Raw genomic sequence first — 18,262 nt, 5'->3', positions numbered from 1 at the left:
GCCGCAAAAAGAGGAGTAAAGCCTGGAATGCTAAGCCATGCCCAGTCCGTACAGGAACATGCAACCCTGACTGTCTTCGGGCTTCACTGGGCCTCCTCTGCGAGGAGCGAAAGACTTGAGCTGTTTAGTCAAAGCCCTACGTGTGAGTGTATCCTTGATGAAGAAAATGCTCTTTGACTAAGCCTGTAGCGAAATGTTAACTCCCAGCCTTCACCGGTAAATATCAATACACCCAAACACCCACCGCATGGGCGCAGCGGTGCAAGAGCCTCTCCCTCAAAACACATCTCAGTTTTGTAATTTCGCCTCGATCACAGAATAGGCCCAGCATGTGCAGCTGACGAGCTATCCCCTCTCACACTAACATGGTATACAGCAATTGTGTAGCAGTGGGAGCTTCCCTCGCATGCAGATTTCACCAAACGGACAAAAGCACTACGTACAAAATTAACTTGCCAGAAACCTTATACCGTGCAATGCAGCCCACCCTGTCTCACCGCCACATTCCCCACTTCACACAGACATACCTGTTCGGACTAGCATTACCTTTCTACAAGAATACCCTCCCTGTTTAGACTGAGCCATACAATACCTGACGACAACAACCACCACCCAATAACTACGACCCTTATCCTTCTCCAAGCACTGCCCTCCTAATAACCACTACCTTTTAACTTTTCCATGCAGTACCTTCCAATAGCTATTGCTCTTTTGCTGCTGCGTGCAGCACTTGCCAGTAACGACCACCTTTTTAGGGCGAGGTAATATCCGGTCTGCCGAAGGCAGAACCGGAAGTCCGAGAAATTATGTTCCTTAGAGTGGACTATTTGTCCCGCCTCTGTTTTGGGCTCTCTCCCATTGGCTGGCTTCCTAAACGGAGGCCAGCCATTGAAGGAGAGAGCCGTCCCTCCGAATAGGCTCCGTCCTTTTCGGATTTGGAGGTGTGTTCCTTGCTGTTCTTTCCACTTTTTTCCACGCCTCTTTTGAACAGCAGGAACACGCGCCCAAATCCGAAAAATCTCCGAGCTTGAAATCGCCATTTTGTTTTTTTTTGCCGAGGCTGGCACCATCTCTCCCTCCTCAAAGGCCCAGCGCTCTCACCGGTGAGTGATTCCCTCGGTCCCCCCCACACACTCCCCTCCTTCCTCCTGGGTCCTTCCAATAATTCTCGACCAGCTCCTGTTAAACGTCTGCAGGGGCGCAACATGCGGGTGGATTTGATTCCCCCTGTGTCTCTGTCCTCGCTACCGCCCACAAGCGTTGGTACTGCTACTCTTTAGCGAGGGTCTGCTAGGAGCCATTCTCCCCCCGGCTCTGGACGCACAAAGCCGTACAGGTATCTGTCTTACTCTTTTACCTCAACTTTACGTACGTACTCTCCTTCAGTCTCAAGCCTGCTCCTTGGGAGGACGCGGGCTGTCTCATGTGTTTAAACAGCCGTCCCCACCCCCTTTGTATTACTATAAGTTCTCATGGGGTCTTTTGTGTAGCTGTCTTCTCCTCCCATTAAACGTCTGCAGTGGCGCAACATGCGGGTGGATTTCATTCCCCCTGTGACTCTGTCCTCGCTACCGCCCACAACACTTTCTCCCCCTGGAGCTGACCTTGCCTGAAAGCGGCGCCTCCAGGCGCTTGAATAACGGGTGCTATTGTTAAGTAATTCCATTGCATTCATTGGCTTTGCAGCTGAAGCACAGTCTCGTCACTTTTGGGACTAATTATTAGTTATTTCAAGGCGATCCTAGGCGGCCAAGGCGTTTTAACAAAGCTGAAGGATTTGCATATGTACTGATTTTCAAAGGCTAGACTCACACCGCCACTGCTAATAGTTGCATATAGTGCTTGCTATTGAATATTTTCATTTCGTTGTTCTGCAATGATATTTTAGTGCTGTTAACCAGCTGACTGATTTTATTGGACTGTGCGTGAATTGAATTACTTGCGAAAGGATGAGTGCATGCCACCCGTATATGCGACATAGATCGTGATAGCAACTGCATTAATTCACTGATGTGACTTGTTGCATTGCTTTTAGAATACATGACTTCATGTTACACACAGATATTTGCAACGGACCCACTAATCCCTTGAGCTACCTTATCTGCTGCTAACGTTTCCCAGATCTACACACGCCGCCACCTTACTCATTTTGTGTATTTTGTGTTTGTCTTGAGAACTTCGTAAAAGTCCTACGTATAAGCAAATAAGCATTTGGTTGTGTCTCAGTTTACTGAAGTTAGTTTTCGCTGCCCAGTGTGTAATGTGTTCCTTCTTCCATTGGGCATGACTTCCTAGGAGGGTCTTGCTAAGAGCTCAAAGTGCATCATCCTTTTACTTATAATTGATTATTAGCTCAAGATCACATACTTAAAAGGAAAAGCTGGCATTGAAGACCAGAGCTGGCAGTAAACATATACGTTGACCCTCCCCGCCACTCTTATCCCACAATGCATGCTACTCAATACTATCTGTGTGTTTAACAAACCTCGCCCCATTTAGTGCACCGTGATCCCACGAGGTTAAATACAAATTGGATACAGCTGAGAGACTGGCGACCAGAACAATGCTTTTTTTAACCCATAATTCCATTGGGAGGCCTAAGAATCTTACCTTCTCGGCACCAGAGAAAAGCCTGTGTGTTGTGGGGGAGAATAGAGAGACATTCAAATTCAGACGAGAAAAAAAGTTTCTGGATTTTCATTGTATGCGATAAGAGCTGACCGCTATAGGTCATGGTTGAGACTTTGGTTGAATTTAATATATATATTTTTTTATTACAGAAATATATATATTTTATTACAGAAAAGTGAGTGAATGCAGCAGAAATGAATAAAATGGAAAAAAGGCCTGAGCTAAATACAGTGAACTGAATTCAGTTGTTTTTTTAGGACGTTTATAAAGCACGTGTGCTGTGGAGTGCTGTGGAGTGTGTCTCTGTGAGGGTGGCTCTGTGTAGGTTGTAGTTATTGGCAATGTAAATGACAATGTCATTGATGATTTAAAAAAAAAAATGTCATGAGCAATGCCAATAGCTCTACCTTTAATGATGCCGAGCCCATTGCATTGTAAATGCTTGTTTACTTCTCCAAGTAAGACCTGCCAAAGCCACTGCCCTTCTAATGCCCCCCCACTGCAGGCCATACTGATAAGAACCAAACGCTTACTGCTCCCTACTGTGCATGCCAACAACCGCCACTGTTCTACAACACGATGCAACACGTGCCAACAAGCATCATTCTTTTACCAGCTCTTATCAAAACTTCCACCATACTCTGCAGTTCTTGCCGGTAACAACCAGCCTTTTACTGCTCCATGTTTCACATAGTCATCGCCGTTCTTTCTCCTTTGTATGCGCTATGTAGCACCTGCCAATAACTACCACCATTTCAGTGTTCCATAGAAGGCTATTCTCCACCATACTGCCGGACAATGCATTTATTGCCTACCAATAATCGGAACTACTTTGCCATACCATACAAGAGTGTCAAACCCACCACCACTGTTCTACTGCATCACCCACTGCATGCCAATATGTACTTCTCTTTTTTCTGCTCCATACTGCCAGTGTAACAACTGCCACCCTTTTTCTGCTTAGTGCAGCACCCACTGATAACAACTAAGCCTCTCACCTGCCAGTTTTCCTCTACACTGCAGCACACGCGAATAACCACAAAACAATTCTGCACAAGCTAGTAGCCACTACCCTAAACCCACCTTCTAATACCCTGCTTGACCAGCCGCTTGCACCCTGTCTCTTTTCACTCATTCTTTGTGCCCCAGCTCACTTAGATTTCAGATAGTTCTCTTATCTTTTCCCCTTGGCTATCAGTTACTGTGGTTACTGGCCCCCTATGGAGGACCACTATCAAATTCTGTACTTTTCTTTAAACGTGTTTGTGTAATCTGCAGGTCACACATTATAACTTTCAGGTCATACATGAGTAACTGGGTTCCAAATGTTACAACTGAGCCTTTAGCTAGTCCTGAAGCTCATCCGTACCTCAACACTGGGAATCTGTAGTTTATTACACTCTGCGTAGCTGCATAAATGGTTTATGCTGGCGCATTTTTTTTCATGTGTACTTGGTGTAACAAAAGATATTTAACCAAAACCACAGGGTATACAAGTTTAAATTTGTGCAATAAGCTCAATTTGACTTTTTAAGTGTGGTAATAAATATGTGAATGTGTGCACGTTTATTGTTATACATATTGGGCCATATTTATTTTCACTCAAGTGGCATAAAATAAATGTGGCCCAATAACATGTAATTTAGTGTAACCATACTAATAAACATGTATTAACCCATTTGTTGGTACAGTGCAAAGTTCACATTAAAGTTTTTTACCTCAGTATAGCAAATGTGGCATGATGAAACCACTTATGTTAGAGGCATGTGAGCTGTGGATCACATGCTGTGCATAGCCTGCCATCTAGTGTTGGGTCCGGATGTTTGCACTTCCTTTTTGTTAGAAGAAGTCTTTCCCAGTCAAGAGGTAGGTGACTCCTCCTTTCGGCGATAGTGAGCATGGGCATAGACTACATCATTAGATAGTTTTTTTCTGCCATCTGAATGAGACACGTTAGTGATAGATTCCTTACCTTCGAATATCCCCAGGCGTCAGACTGGATCCGGAAATTTTTGCGTAGCAGTACCCTTGCGCGTCGGTAGGCGTCGACTGCGGCTCCGCGTCAGTCGTCGGCATCGTGGGCGCCGTGATGACGTTGTCGGAGTACTTAGACGCCGCCTCCACGTGCTGACGTCAGTTCTTTTTTTCCGCACCAGCAAACGCAGATCTGGAAAAAGCAGTACGTTAGTCACTTTTTGACTAGTCTTTTTTGATCGCTTTTGATCATATTTCTCGAGTCTTGCGACTCCAGACGGTGCCTAGGGATGCCTGGTTTCAAGCCCTGTGAAGATTGCGCCTGACTAATGTCGGTTACGGATCCTCACCGTCGGTGTCTCCACTGTCTAGGCGTCGACCACCACGACAAGGCCTGCCTCGACTGCCGGGCCTTACTTCGAAAGCTAGGCGGGAGCGGTCCTGCAAGCGACTCGAACTCCGGCAGTCGGCCCCGCGCCGTGAGAGGTCCCGGTCCCGGGGGAGGTCGAGGGACAGGTCGCAGGACCGGAGCCATCACAGCTCCGAGAGTCGGCATCGCTCCTCTGGGTCGAAGTCGTTGTCAGGTAAGAAGCACAAGAAGTCGAAGAGATGTTATCGCTCTTCCGACTCCCCCCGACGCTCGCGCGACGGGGGTTCGGGTGACACCGCCCAAGCCGGGGGAGAGCGAGCGATTCCTCATGGCCATGAGGAACCTCTCTTCCCCGACGGGTTCCACGGCGCCTTCGGGCCCAGCGGACCCGTCTTGGGCCCCTAGCGGGTCGTGGGCTTCGGCCCCGTCGCCGCCTTCGGGCCTGTCTCCGCAGGACCTCACTGGATCCGCTTCGGGATCCTGGTCGTCGGCGGTTGACCTAACGACCTCACCGGCGCCGGTCCCACAGGTGTCACCTCCGGCGCCGTCCTCGGGCGGCGCCGTCCCCCGATGCCTCCCTCGCTCCAGTTCCGGCCTTGAGCTCCCTGTCGCGGCCGTGAGGACTAACCTCCTCACCGAGGTCCTTAAACCGCCGAGCCTCTGCTGCCCTTTAATGAGGTCTTGACCGACGTTCTTTTGGGCACTTGGTCCAGGCCCGCTACGGGTTCGCCCGTAGATAGGAACGTGGCCAGACGCCACCGCCCGGTTCCAGTTCCGGCGTCCGGACGGCGGCGCTGGGCGCCGCTTTCGACACCGCTTGGGGAGTTTAGCTTCTATGAACCGGCCTCATCTTTTGACAACCCTGACTATCAGGGGATGGGTGAAGAGGAGTATTGGGAGGGGTCTGAGGACCCTCTGACCCGAGAGTGTCAGTCTTAAGAGGACTGGACAGGTGGACTTGGGGATGCCAGTGGTCTGGACACATCGCCAGACACTGGCTTTGTCTCACCTCCTACCGTGGCTACGGAGGAGGGGGCAACCTACAGTGTGGTGTTGATGAAGGCAGCCAAGGCCTTGGGCCTTGAGCTCCCTGTCGCGGCCGTGAGGACTAACCTCACCGAGGTCCTTAAACCGCAGTCAAGCTCGGCCGAGCCTCTGCTGCCCTTTAATGAGGTCTTGACCGCCGTTCTTTTGGGCACTTGGTCCAGGCCCGCTACGGGTTCGCTCGTAGATAGGAACGTGGCCAGACGCCACCGCCCGGCCCCGGGTGACCCATGTTTCCTGTCCACCCACTCCACCCTCGAGGTGCCTGGTCATCCAAGCATCTAATTCCCAGACCGCCAGAGTGTCCGTTGGAGGTACGGGCCACACTCGGCCAAGCCCTTGTGGAAGGCCGGGATGCAGCGAAATATTCTATCCGGTGTGGGCTGGATACCACCGACTCACTAGGTAGAGCGATGGCAACGACGGTGGCGATTCGTCGCCACGCCTGGTTGAGGTCCGCCAACTTTTCGGCCGATGTCCAGAACACTTTAATGATGGACATGCCGTTTGATGGCCGTTGCCTGTTTGGTGACAAGGCAGATCATGCGCTTGAGCGCTTTAAGGACTCTAGGGCTACGGCCAAGTCCTTGGGCCTCTCAGCCCGCGCCAGCAAACGGGTGCCTTTCGCTCCTTTCGTGGCCAAGGAAGGGGCGCCCCCACACGTGCTGCCAGCCACGCACCGCAGACTAACATCCAGCGCGGTGGCGGCCGTGGGAATCGCCGTGGAGGCGGTCGGGGACAACGGCGAGGCCAGTCCACAACCTCCCCCGCAGCATCCGCCTCAAAACCCTCCTAGTTCATGCTTTTCGGCCCATGTGACGCCCGTGGGTGGCAGGGTTCGCCATCACCACTCTCACTGGTGCACTGTCACGTCGGACAGGTGGGTGCTGCAGATCGTCCGAAGGGGCTACTCCCTCCCCTTCGAGACGACCCCTCCAGCCATGACTCCGCAACACCACAGCGTATCGGGGGATCATTTGTGGCTTCTGCAGGAGGAAGTGTTGCCCTCTTGGCCAAGAGGGCCATCAAGCGCGGTCCTGGGCCAGAAGTAGGACGTGGTTGCTATTCCCACTACTTTCTGGTACCCATGAAGGGCAAAGGGGGCCTACGCCCTATCTTGGAAGTACGGACCGTCAATGGCTTCCTCCGGAAGGAGAAGTTCAAAATGCTGACTCTGGCTCAGGTGACTGGATGGTAGCGTTGGACTTGCTGGACACTTATTTCCACATCCCCGTCCTGCCGGCCCACCGGCGCTACCTGCGGTTCACGGTAGGCCACGAGCACTTTCAGTTTACCGTGCTCCGTTTCGGCCTTACCAGCGCCCCACGGGTGTTCACGAAAGTGATGGTGGTGGTCGCAGCTCATCTGCGCAGGTTAGGGGTTTCAGTTTTCCCCCTACCTCGACGACTGGTTGTTGAAGGCGGGCTCGCCCCAAACAGTCGTCAGCCACCTCCAGCCGACGGCAGACCTCTTGCAGCTGCTGGGGTTCTCCATCAATGTGCCGGCGCAGTTTCGGGTTCACCCACCCGAGCAGCGGGTTCGGGATATATAGGCTCTGATTCCAATCTTTCAGCCTTCATCCCGAGTTTCGGTCAGGTTGACGCTGAGGCTTTTGGGGCTGATGGCTTCCTGATTCCTTCTGGTGCATCACGCCCGTTGGCGGATGCGGGCTCTGCAGTGGGACCTGAAGTTTCAGTGGGCCCAGCATCAGGGCAACCTGTCCGACTATGTCCTGCTCTCGGAGGGCACTGCGAGACAGCTGCAGTGGTGGCTCACGGACCGCGATTGGGTCAGCGGCAGATCCTTTCCTCTTTCCCAACCGGAGCACGTGGTTGTGACGGACGCGTCCCTCCAGGGCTGGGGAGGCCACATGGGAGAGGCGGAGATCAGAGAACTCTGGTCTCCGTCGGAGTCCAGGCTCCATATCAACCTTTTGGAGCTGCGGGCGATTCGTCTAGCACTGAAGGCATTCCTCCCCTCTGTCCGGGGGAGTGTAGTGCAGGTGTTCATGGACAACACCACCGCCATGTGGTACTGCCACAAACAAAGCGGGGTGGGGTCGTGGACCCTCTGCCAAGAGGCTCTGCGCCTTTGGCAATGGCTGGAACATCAGGGTGTGACCATGGTGGTTCAACACCTGGCAGGTTCTCTGAACGCCAGGGCGGACAAACTCAGCTGCCGGTGCATGATGGATCACGAATGGCGTCTAAACTCGGACGTGGCGCAAGGCCTCTTTCAGCAGTGGGGAGAGCCTTGGTTAGATCTATTCGCCACCGAAGAGAACGTGCAATGTCATCAGTTCTGCGCGTTGGAATTTTCAAGGCGGCACTCGCTCGGAGACGCTTTTCGTCGCGAGTGGAGTTGCGGTCTGTTGTACGCCTTTCCGCCTATACCATTTCTGCCCAGAGTGCTGAAGAAGATCAAGCGCGACCGGGCACAAGTCATCCTTGTGGCTCCGGACTGGCCACGAAGATACTGGTATCCCGAGCTACTCAGTATGTCAGTCGATCCCCCGGTTCGTCAGCCTCTTCAGGAGGACCTTCTGTCGCAGCAGCAGGGGACGGTCCTTCACCCGAACCTGTCCAGTCTCCACCTCCATGCTTGGAGATTGAGCGGCGACAGTTGAGGCAATTTGACTTGCCTCCTGAAGTCTGTAACATTCTGACAGCCAGGCGTCCCTCCACAAAGTCGGTGTACGCCTGCAGGTGGAACAGATTTGTGGCATGGTGCACAGCAAAGGCTGTGGATCCTCTCTCTGCCCCTCTTTCTGAGGTTCTTCTCTTCCTTCTTTCTCTTGCCCAGCAGGGCTCTGCTCTGGGCACTATCAAGGGCAACCTTTCTGCCCTTTCAGCCTTCCTCAGACTGCCTGATCAGCCATCTTTGTTCAAGTCCCCTATTGTAAATCGTTTTCTGAAAGGCATTACTCACTCGTTTCCACCTGTTCTCTTCGTGATGCCTCAGTGGGACTTGAACCTGGTTCTTACTTTCCTGATGTGCGCTCCTTTTGAGCCACTTCACAACTGTCCTATCTGCCTTCTTACATTGAAGACTGCCTTCCTGGTTGCCATCACCTCTGCCAGGAGAGTGAGTGAGCTCCAGGCTCTATCCTCTAAACCTCCTTTTCTTTCGGTCCATCCGGACAAGGTTGTATTGCGGACAAGGCCCTCTTTTCTGCCCAAGGTAGTCACAGCTTTCCACATCGGGCAGTCTATCACCTTGCCCACCTTCTTTCCACCTCCGCATCCCTCAAAGGAGGAAGAGCGGCTCCACCGTCTGGACCCAAAACGTGCGCTATCTATTTAGATCGCACCTGCCAGTTCCGGGTGGATGACCAACTCTTTGTTGGTTACGTGGGTGCTAAGAAGGGAAAGGCGGTGGATCATCTTATGTATCCAGGCGTGTTACTCCTTGGCTAAGAAGGAACCCCCTGTTGGGCTTAGGGCTCATTCCACTCGAGCCATGGCGACTACAACTGCCCTGGGCCGAGGAGTGCCCTTGCAGGGCATTTGCCAGGCAGCTACGTGGGCCTCGCTGCACACGTTTGCAAGACAATATTGCCTGGACAGCCTAGTCCGGAGGGATGGCTTCTTTGGCCGTTCTGTCCTCCAGGACTTTCTGATGTGATTATTGGTTCGCAGACCCACCACCGGGGTTGGTATTGCTGGGATATATATTCTAAGGTAAGGAATCTATCACTAACGTGTCTCTTTCAGATGCACAAGTTACTACTTGTGTAACGATATATCTGTAAGACATTAGTTAGTGATAGATTCCTTACCGACCCCACCCATCCTCCCCGTTCTGCGAACAGATATCTAGGGTTAAGGTTATCCCCTTTCAGGGCCCTAGTTTCAATTGCACCAGTGTTGGATTTTAGCATAGCTCTGCGTTCCTTGCGCGGAAAAGCTGTGGCTAAGCACTGACGTCAGCACGCGGAGGCGGCGTCTAAGTGCTCCGACGAAGTCATCACGGCTCCCATGATGCAGACGACTGACGCGGAGCCGCAGACGATGCCTACCGACGCGCAAGGGTACTGCTACGCAAAAATTCCGGATCCAGTCTGACGCCTGGGGATATTTGAAGGTAAGGAATCTATCACTAACTAATGTCTCTTACAGATATATCGTTACACAAGTAGTAACTGGTGCAGTGGGTTCAGATGTGAATTGTTGCTCTCCGGTTCGGCACCGTTTCTCAGGTTCCCTTCGACGCGCAATCCAGTACAACTGTATTGTTTTTCGATCGCGTAATCCAGTACAACTGTATTGTTTCTCGATTGCGTTTCCTATTCTCCTCATAGCGTTTCAAACCAAGAATCTATGATCGGGAATCTCGTGGAGGGCCGGGCTCGCAGGCAGTCGATGGAAAGGACTCCATTCAAGCTCTGTCCCGGATGTCACGCCAAGTTTCTGCGCATCGACCTGCATGAAGTGTGCAATCTCTGTTTGTCCCTGGAACGCGACGAGAAAGACTGCGACGTGTGCCGATCGAAGACGCTCCGTGACCGTCAGGCTCAACGTCGCGAAATGCAACAACAAGGCGGCTTTGTACAGGAAATCTAAGGAGAAGATTCCGAGCAAGAACACGCTCAAGGAGCCGAGGAGGAAGAGCATGGCTCTGGTCCGAAGCTGACTCTGACAAGAAGAGGAGCAAGTTACACCGGGTCAGCGTACCGTGAGTACAGGAACCCCCTTGCCCCAACAACCAAAACGTAAGAAGGCTCCAATCCTTCCTCTGCCTGCGGGCCAAGGTCGGCACCGAGAAAAGGTTTCGAGCACCCCGCTCGCAGGCAGGCCCAACACTAAAACACAAAGAAAAACCTGCTGGCTTGGGATCGAGTCGGCCCCATAGCCCACAAAACTAAAATCCTCTGGGTTGAATACCAAGCATGTCCGTCCTCAGTCTTTGTCCAAGCCTATATCTTCGGTGCCGAAGAGTTCGGAGCGGAAACTCTTGACGCCGAAAACTACAACTAAGGGGAAAAAGACTCCAACAAAAGATTTTCTGTCCGATGTTCCACCTCTGGATCTGAAACAAAAAGAACTGGTTATCAACCCAGATGCTGGACATATTCATGCCATATTACCTGAAAAAAGGAAATTGGCACATCAGGATGAACATCATATACCTCTAAAGAAAAGAAGTATGGGTACAAACCAGTCACCACCTGATATTCCACCTCCTTCACATACTGATCCTCATCTCCTTATTACCCCCACCACTATCACCTGACCCACAGGATGAGGGGGATGGGGATAACAGGAGGCCACAAGATGCTGATCCATGGGAGGATTATAATACGGATCCACATACAGACCCTGACCCTGATTTGTATCCATCTAGCCCATCACCTCCTCATGACAATATAGGTTACATTGAGCTTCTTCATGGAGTGGAATTACATAAAGAAACTTTAGAGGAGGACTTCTTATTTGAGACATTTAAGCTCTAGTCAAAAAACAACACACTTTACCAATGCTTAAGGCGATGCTTAAGCATGCAGTTGCGGTGTTCAAAGACCCTTTCAGGGCAAGAATAATCATACCCAGGGTTGAGAAAAAATATAAACCAGCACCTACTGACCATGCTTACATCAAAGGTCAACTGCCCTTAGTCTCTAATGCTCGTATAAGAGCAAATTCGCAAACAGGTAAGGCCTCTCCTCCTGATAAAGGGCCCAAGTTAATTGATGCCTCTGGTAAAAGGGTAGCTTCTCAGGCAGCTAATCACTGGCGCATTGCCGATGCTCAGGCTTTACTAGCCAGATATGATAGAGCTCATTATGATGAGTTGGAAAAACATATCCAATATCTGCCCGATGAGCATAAAGCGAAGGCAAATGATCTCATCCAAGAAGGAAAACTCATTACCAATACCTCCATCAAATGTGCATTAGATGCAGCAGACACAGCAGCACGTGCAGTAAACACAAGCGTGTGGCTACGCAGACATACATGATTAAGAATATCAGGTTTCAAACCTGAGGTACAGGTCTCTTTTCTTAATCAACCTTTTGACAAGGAACACCCATTCGGCCCAGCAGTTGACACCTCGCTGTAAAAAATGAAAGGGCACAAAGGTCGCAAAGTAATTGTGGGCTTTACAATTACCTGCTAGTAGAGGTTCCTTTCGCCGCTCCTTTTACAGGGGTGGTTCCAAAACTGTTACCACAGAAAAAAGGGCAACAATCAATCTCCCTCATCAAGAGGATATTTTAGAGGAGGTTTGAGAAGAAACAATGGTAAAAGAAGAGGCAGAGGCAACTCCACACACTCTTCACCCGCTAACAAAAACAGTGACTTGCTTCCACTACCCTCCGATCATTCCACTCCTGTCGGGGGATGTCTCTCAATTTCTCTGTCTGGAACCCCATCACCTCAGACAAATGGGTTCTATAAATTATCCAATATGGTTACTGCCTGGAACTTAAAGACACTCCCCCAAACATTTTCCAAGATCACATGCAATGTCACAGGAACATCTCACCCTTCTAAAAAAAGAGGTTCAATCTCTGTTAGAAAAAAGAAGCAATAGAACCAGTCCCATTAGAAAGTCAATGAACTGGAGTATACTCCCTTTACTTCCTAATTCCCAAGAAGGACAGATCTCTCAGGCCTATACTGGATCTCGGAGAACTCAATCTATACATTCAGTCAGACCATTTTCACATGGTCACTCTACAACAAGCACTTCCACTCCTTCAACAGGCGACTTCCTGTCCACTCTGGACTTAAAGAGCACCTATTTCCATATCCCAATACATCCTGCTCATCGCAAATACCTAAGGTTTGTGGTAGCAGGACCGCATTATCAGTTCAAGGTGCTCCAATTTGGAGTAACAACTGCACCCATAATTTTCTTAGCAGTAATCGCAGCTCACCGTCGAAGACAGCACATTCACGTCTTCCCATATCTGGACGACTGGCTCATAAAAACCAATTCGCAAAAAAGCGGTCTCCGTCACACTCACAAAACAGTGCAGTTGCTCCACGATCTTGGAGTCACAGTAAACCTGTCCAAGTCTCATCTACAACCATCCAACACACAGGTGTATCTGGGAGCCTCAGTAGATAAACAAAAGGCTTTGGCCTACCCCAATCACCCCCGGCCAGAATCCGCAACATGCAGGCTCTGCTCCGTCTGTGTCAGACTCATCACTCATCACTCATTACCAGCTTGAGTGTACATGCACTAACTAGGGATTGCGTCTTGCAAACTAATAGTCCCTTAAGCAAGACTTCACATGCGTCCCCTTCAATGGAACCAGGCTTAGGGTTGGTTATCGGATCTAGTGTTGGTGGACGGCCGAACCCATCAATCTCTGCAGTGATGGAATACAAATAATCTTTCATCGACCCGGTTCCACAGATAGGGCTAACAGCAGATGAATCGCTCACTGGTTGGGGAGCTCATCTCCAAACACATACAATTCAGGGCATGTGGAGCCTGCAGCAAACACAGCTCCACATAAACCATTTAGAGCTGTTGCAATTTTTCTAGCGCTCCAAGTGTTTCAAGTTCATCTAGTAGGCAAAGCTGTCTTGATACGTACAGATAACATGACAGCAATGTACTACATACAAAAACAAGGGGGGATGCACACACTCCAGCTGTCACAACTAGCATCGACCATCTGGAGATGGGCCATACATCACAGAATATTTCTCCTGGCAGAACACCTTCCAGGAGTAAGATATTCGATTGAGCAGATCTGCAATCATCAAAGACGACAGATCCACAAATGGGAACACCACCCTCACGTTCTCCTCCCATTCTTTCAAATGTGGGGCTTTCCAGACATAGGTAGGCTCTGGTTCCCTGCTGCCCTCCCACCTCCCTCACCCGGGCTCTCACTCCCTGCTCTGCCCTCCCACCTCCCTCACCCGGGCTCTCACTCCCTGCTGCCCTCCCACCTCCCTCACCCGGGCTCTCACTCCCTGCTCTGCCCTCACCCAGCTCTCAGTTCCTGCTGTCCTCTCTCCCCCCCCCCCCCACCCTGTGTGTCAGCCTGGGCTGACACAGCCTCCCGGGCACCCCAGTACTTCACAGGTCTTTACAGGACCATTTGTTTGTTAATGAGCCTTTGTTCACCTCTTCGCGCCCCTGCAGCTCCACTCTTGACTGTGGCTGGAATGGCCCAGCCCCCATAGAGAAGTCTCTCGGATTCCGCACTGCTGGTCCCAGAGGTGTTTGCTGAAGTTAAAAAAAACAAAAAAACACCGGTGCGATGTCTCAAGCTCCGCGGGCCGCCACTGAAGGCTTGCCGGGCCGCTACTGGCCCGCGGGCCGTACTATGAGTACCCCTGCCATAGATGATATCTGCAAAGCTGCAACATGGTCTATACCTCACACATTCACAAAACACTATTATGTAGATGTGTGAGCAAGACAGCAAACTAGTGTGGGCCAAGCAGTTTTACGTACACTATTTCAAACCACTGCAACAGCTACAGATTATCCACCGCTTTAGGAGATAACTACTTTGTAGTCTATGCACAGCATGTGATCTACAGCTCACATGCCTCAAACGGAAAATGCTGGTTAGCCAGTATGCACCTGTTCTTGGCATGTAGAGCTGTAGAGTCACATGCGCCCACCCGCCTCCCCGGGTACCTATACCTGTTGAAGTTAATTCTTACTTAGATACATACATGGACATCTCTTACTAACTCCATCACCCTCTGCGGCAAACAATCTTAACAGTGGAGTCGATACCCATGCGCACTATCATTGAAAGGAGGAGTCACCTACCTCATGACTGGGAATAGACTTCTTCGGGGAAAAAACAAAGTGCAAACATCCGGACCCAACAGTAGAAGGCAGGCTATGCACAGCATGTGACTCTACATGCCAAGAACAGATGCATACTGAATATGTAGCATTTTTCTTACTGCCTTACAGATTGCGTGTAACAAGGGAAAGCAATCTACTAGTCGACTATAGGATTTTACCGTGCTGTGTAACTTTTTTTTTTTTTTTTTGTGAAAACCTTTATTCGAAAAATAAGGAGATACATGCGCAGGCCCACAACCACCATGGCCGGCCGCAAAGACAGTAAATAGGAACAGGAAAAACGTAGGCCAATCAGCAATCAGGATAGTTCAAGTTATTCCAGACATGGCTGTGAGGTTCGCAATACAGGATAGGAGGTTTTCATTTTAAAATTTTAAAAGAAGAGTAGGGGCTGCAACAACAAGGACATCACACCTTACATGGGAATACACAAAAGAGACGAGGGGGACGTACCCCATTGACAATCAGAGATAGGCTATGGCTAAAGCAACTATATAATCTAGGCTGCCGCGACGATAAAACAGGGCTGTAAGCAGTACTACAGAAAGCAACATTACGAAGTATCATCCAGAAAAAGCCCACCCCCCAAGAGCAGAGAAACAGAGGCTTGTTGAGATGCCAGAAAAAGAAAAAAGGTGCAAGACCAAGAGACAGCCAACCCTACTAAAGAGGAAAGAACCCTCCCAAAGCAGGAAAAGAGCGATAGGGACCATAGAACAAAACAAACTAAAATAACAAACCCCCCCACACCCGCCACCCTGCACCCCTGTAATGGCTACGGCCTAACCCACTAACAGCGTGCCTGTCGGCCCGGAACTGCCCCACAGACGGGAAAAAGTAAAAGAAATGGAGGAGGAGAAAAACAGACACACTCCCGGACACCCGTTACCCCCCGCCGGCAGTGACCTCCCCAAGGCACAGTCATTGTCAATCAATGCCTACTGCTTGCTTTATCACGGGGAGGACAGTCACCAATAAGAAACCCCCCCACCCCACCCCAGGCCCGGTGAGATACTCGATGCAATCCCGCCAAAAAGAACTGAGCAATCCCAGGAAAGTAGAAGTCAACCCTGCAAGTAATCCGGGGAGACCTATCGCCAAAGTCACATAAAATGCAATCAGGAAGAGAGTCTCGGGTAATTCAAAGCAGTGGTAAGGAGCAAGAACAACTCAAAGTCAGATTCAGCCCTGACCAGTGCGAATCCTTTCCGAAGCCCGCGCCAACCAAGCCACAGCCGACCAGAGGCAGACAAAACGTCCACGGCAGTACGAGGCACTGAAGATGGAACCAGGTCCGGACACAAAATGGCGGCCTCCGTTATACAGACGGGTCAGGGCGAAGATAAATGGCAGTCCCCTTCGACCGGACCCTGAGACTCGGCATTGACGATCAGAACCTCCAGCGACGATACTCCATCGTATAGAAAACGTGAAGGGAAGACCAGGCTCTGTAACGGGTGAAGGAGAAGTGGGGCCGACTCCCAAGTGAGCGAGGTCGGGCTGCCGTTCGGGCACCTCGAGATGGTGGGCCAAATCGATCGACTGGACCACAAACTGCTGTTCAGGTGCCGCAGCGTCAGTGGCTGGCCGCGAGCAGACATCATCCAACTTTGCCGCCAGGGAGACACATGTGACGGTGAGTTGTGAGCGGAGCGCCCCAATCGCCGCCATTACGGAACTTAATGAATGTGCGCTATCCGTCCCCTCCATCCGGGGCCCAGAGGACGGAGGGGGACACAATCTCCAGCCCACATCGCCGGGCTACGGGCACTCATCCAGGCGATCTCAACAACAGGGGCGCCCCGGATTGGCACGCTCAACACAGTCACCGGCCGTGGGTGCAGCCCGTTAGCCCCCGGACCGGGAAACGAGGGTCAGGCACACAGCCCCCAGCTTCGGTTCAGGAGGATCACACACGTCACGGTGCCTCTCCTCCAGCACTCGCCATCAACGAGGTCACAAGTCGAAAGTGCAAAAAATTTGTCGAATCCGGAAGACCGGCCACAACCTTGGCCCCACAGCTGATGTTGATCAGTTCCCACTCGGACAGTTCAGGAATCGAGGTCCCGGCGGCAGCCCTGGAGTAGGCCGAAAATGGGACACGACATAACTCTGTCTCCGAATAAGGTAGGAAGTCCGGGACGGCACCGCTGGCATCAGGTAACCTTCATACATCCAGGCATAGGGCGTGGGTAGAGGATGGATAACAGGATAGACGAGTCGCCGGCGGAGGTCGGCGGAGCCGGGAGCTTATGCGGCCATCTTGGTTCGCAGCGTAGCTCCTCCTCCCGTGCTATATAACTTTAACTTCTTGCACGCTGGTTCTGCTGAAATACCTTTCGTTAAAGCAAATTCACATGAAAAAAACATCAAGGCATAAGGGATAATTATACCCTGATAACCAGGATGGTTCCACTCGTGACTTACAAAAAAGAAAATCTGTTTGTCAACACAAACGGATGCTTTTTTTGTCAAAGCGCCACATGCCGTGGTTTTACTTTAATGTTGGCCACGCCCCTTTTCTTTAGACGTGGCTGGTCTAAAGAAAAGGGTACGGCCTCCATGAAACATGTTAAACAAGCAAATATTTGCAATGCAATAGGTGTCGCATATGCGAGAGTTTAAGCTATTGCATTCCCATTAGCTCAAACTCTCGTAAATGCGAGACCTATAGCTTCGCAAATGCTGGTTTTTATATACTTTGAAACCTCAGTTAATGGCATTTCAGAGATAGTAACCACTCAATTGAATAACTCTGACACACGGTACAAATAACCTCCCGCTTTTACTTAACCATAAGCTTACCTTCTTTCCAAAATCTTATAGGCACTAAGGTTACCAGATGACTCCATGCCAAGTGTGGGGACGAAGGGGGGAGTACCATTTGACAGTCTGTTTTTCTTTCTGTGAATCATTGCAATCTCGCACTTAAGTCCAGTGTGTTCCATTATTTTAAACAGTACTATCTTTCATAAATAACCACCTATTGACTTCTGAAGTTGGTTGTAGTGTTCATTTTGATATTGAGTTATTGGGTAACCTAAGTGGAAATAGAATAGCAAGCCTCCCTAAAGTATTTGCCAGACACCAAATTTGGCCTTGCTCTCTACGAAAAGTCTGTGCTGTCATCCAGTAAAGAGAAAGCCACATTTGACTTGTTGGCAGTTTTAGGTTGAGCATTTGCGACCTCTTGTATATACTTTAGTATATACTTATATGTATTTCCTTTGTGAGCTCTGGAGATCAGCCCTAGGAATTGTCTGCTTCCGCTTAGGGACTTTTTTTCTGTTCAACTGCCTCTTTTTAACAGTCTTAATAGAAAACGACCAGTAGAGGTCAGTAAAATGCCAGAATTGCTTTCTCCTTGTTCAACTGCCTCTATTTAACTGTCTTGATAGAAAACGACCAGTAGTGGTCAGTAAAATACCAAAATTGCTTTCTGCTGATGGA

The 18,262-nt window shown here is 50.4% G+C and overlaps 1 protein-coding gene across 1 annotated transcript in view; it reads left to right on the top strand.

Moving 5' to 3' along the window:
- The window catches only part of LOC147710881 (uncharacterized), a 107,471-nt gene that overhangs the window by 37,242 nt on the left and 51,967 nt on the right, over nt 1-18,262 (top strand). The gene's annotated exons all lie outside the window — the stretch shown is intronic.

The sequence above is a fragment of the Lissotriton vulgaris genome, chromosome 5 (genome assembly GCF_964263255.1).
Source record: "Lissotriton vulgaris chromosome 5, aLisVul1.2, whole genome shotgun sequence".
In the NCBI taxonomy this organism is placed as follows: domain Eukaryota; kingdom Metazoa; phylum Chordata; class Amphibia; order Caudata; family Salamandridae; genus Lissotriton; species Lissotriton vulgaris.
Note: the sequence above shows the minus strand (reverse complement) of the source record. Positions and strands in the feature narration are given on the sequence as shown.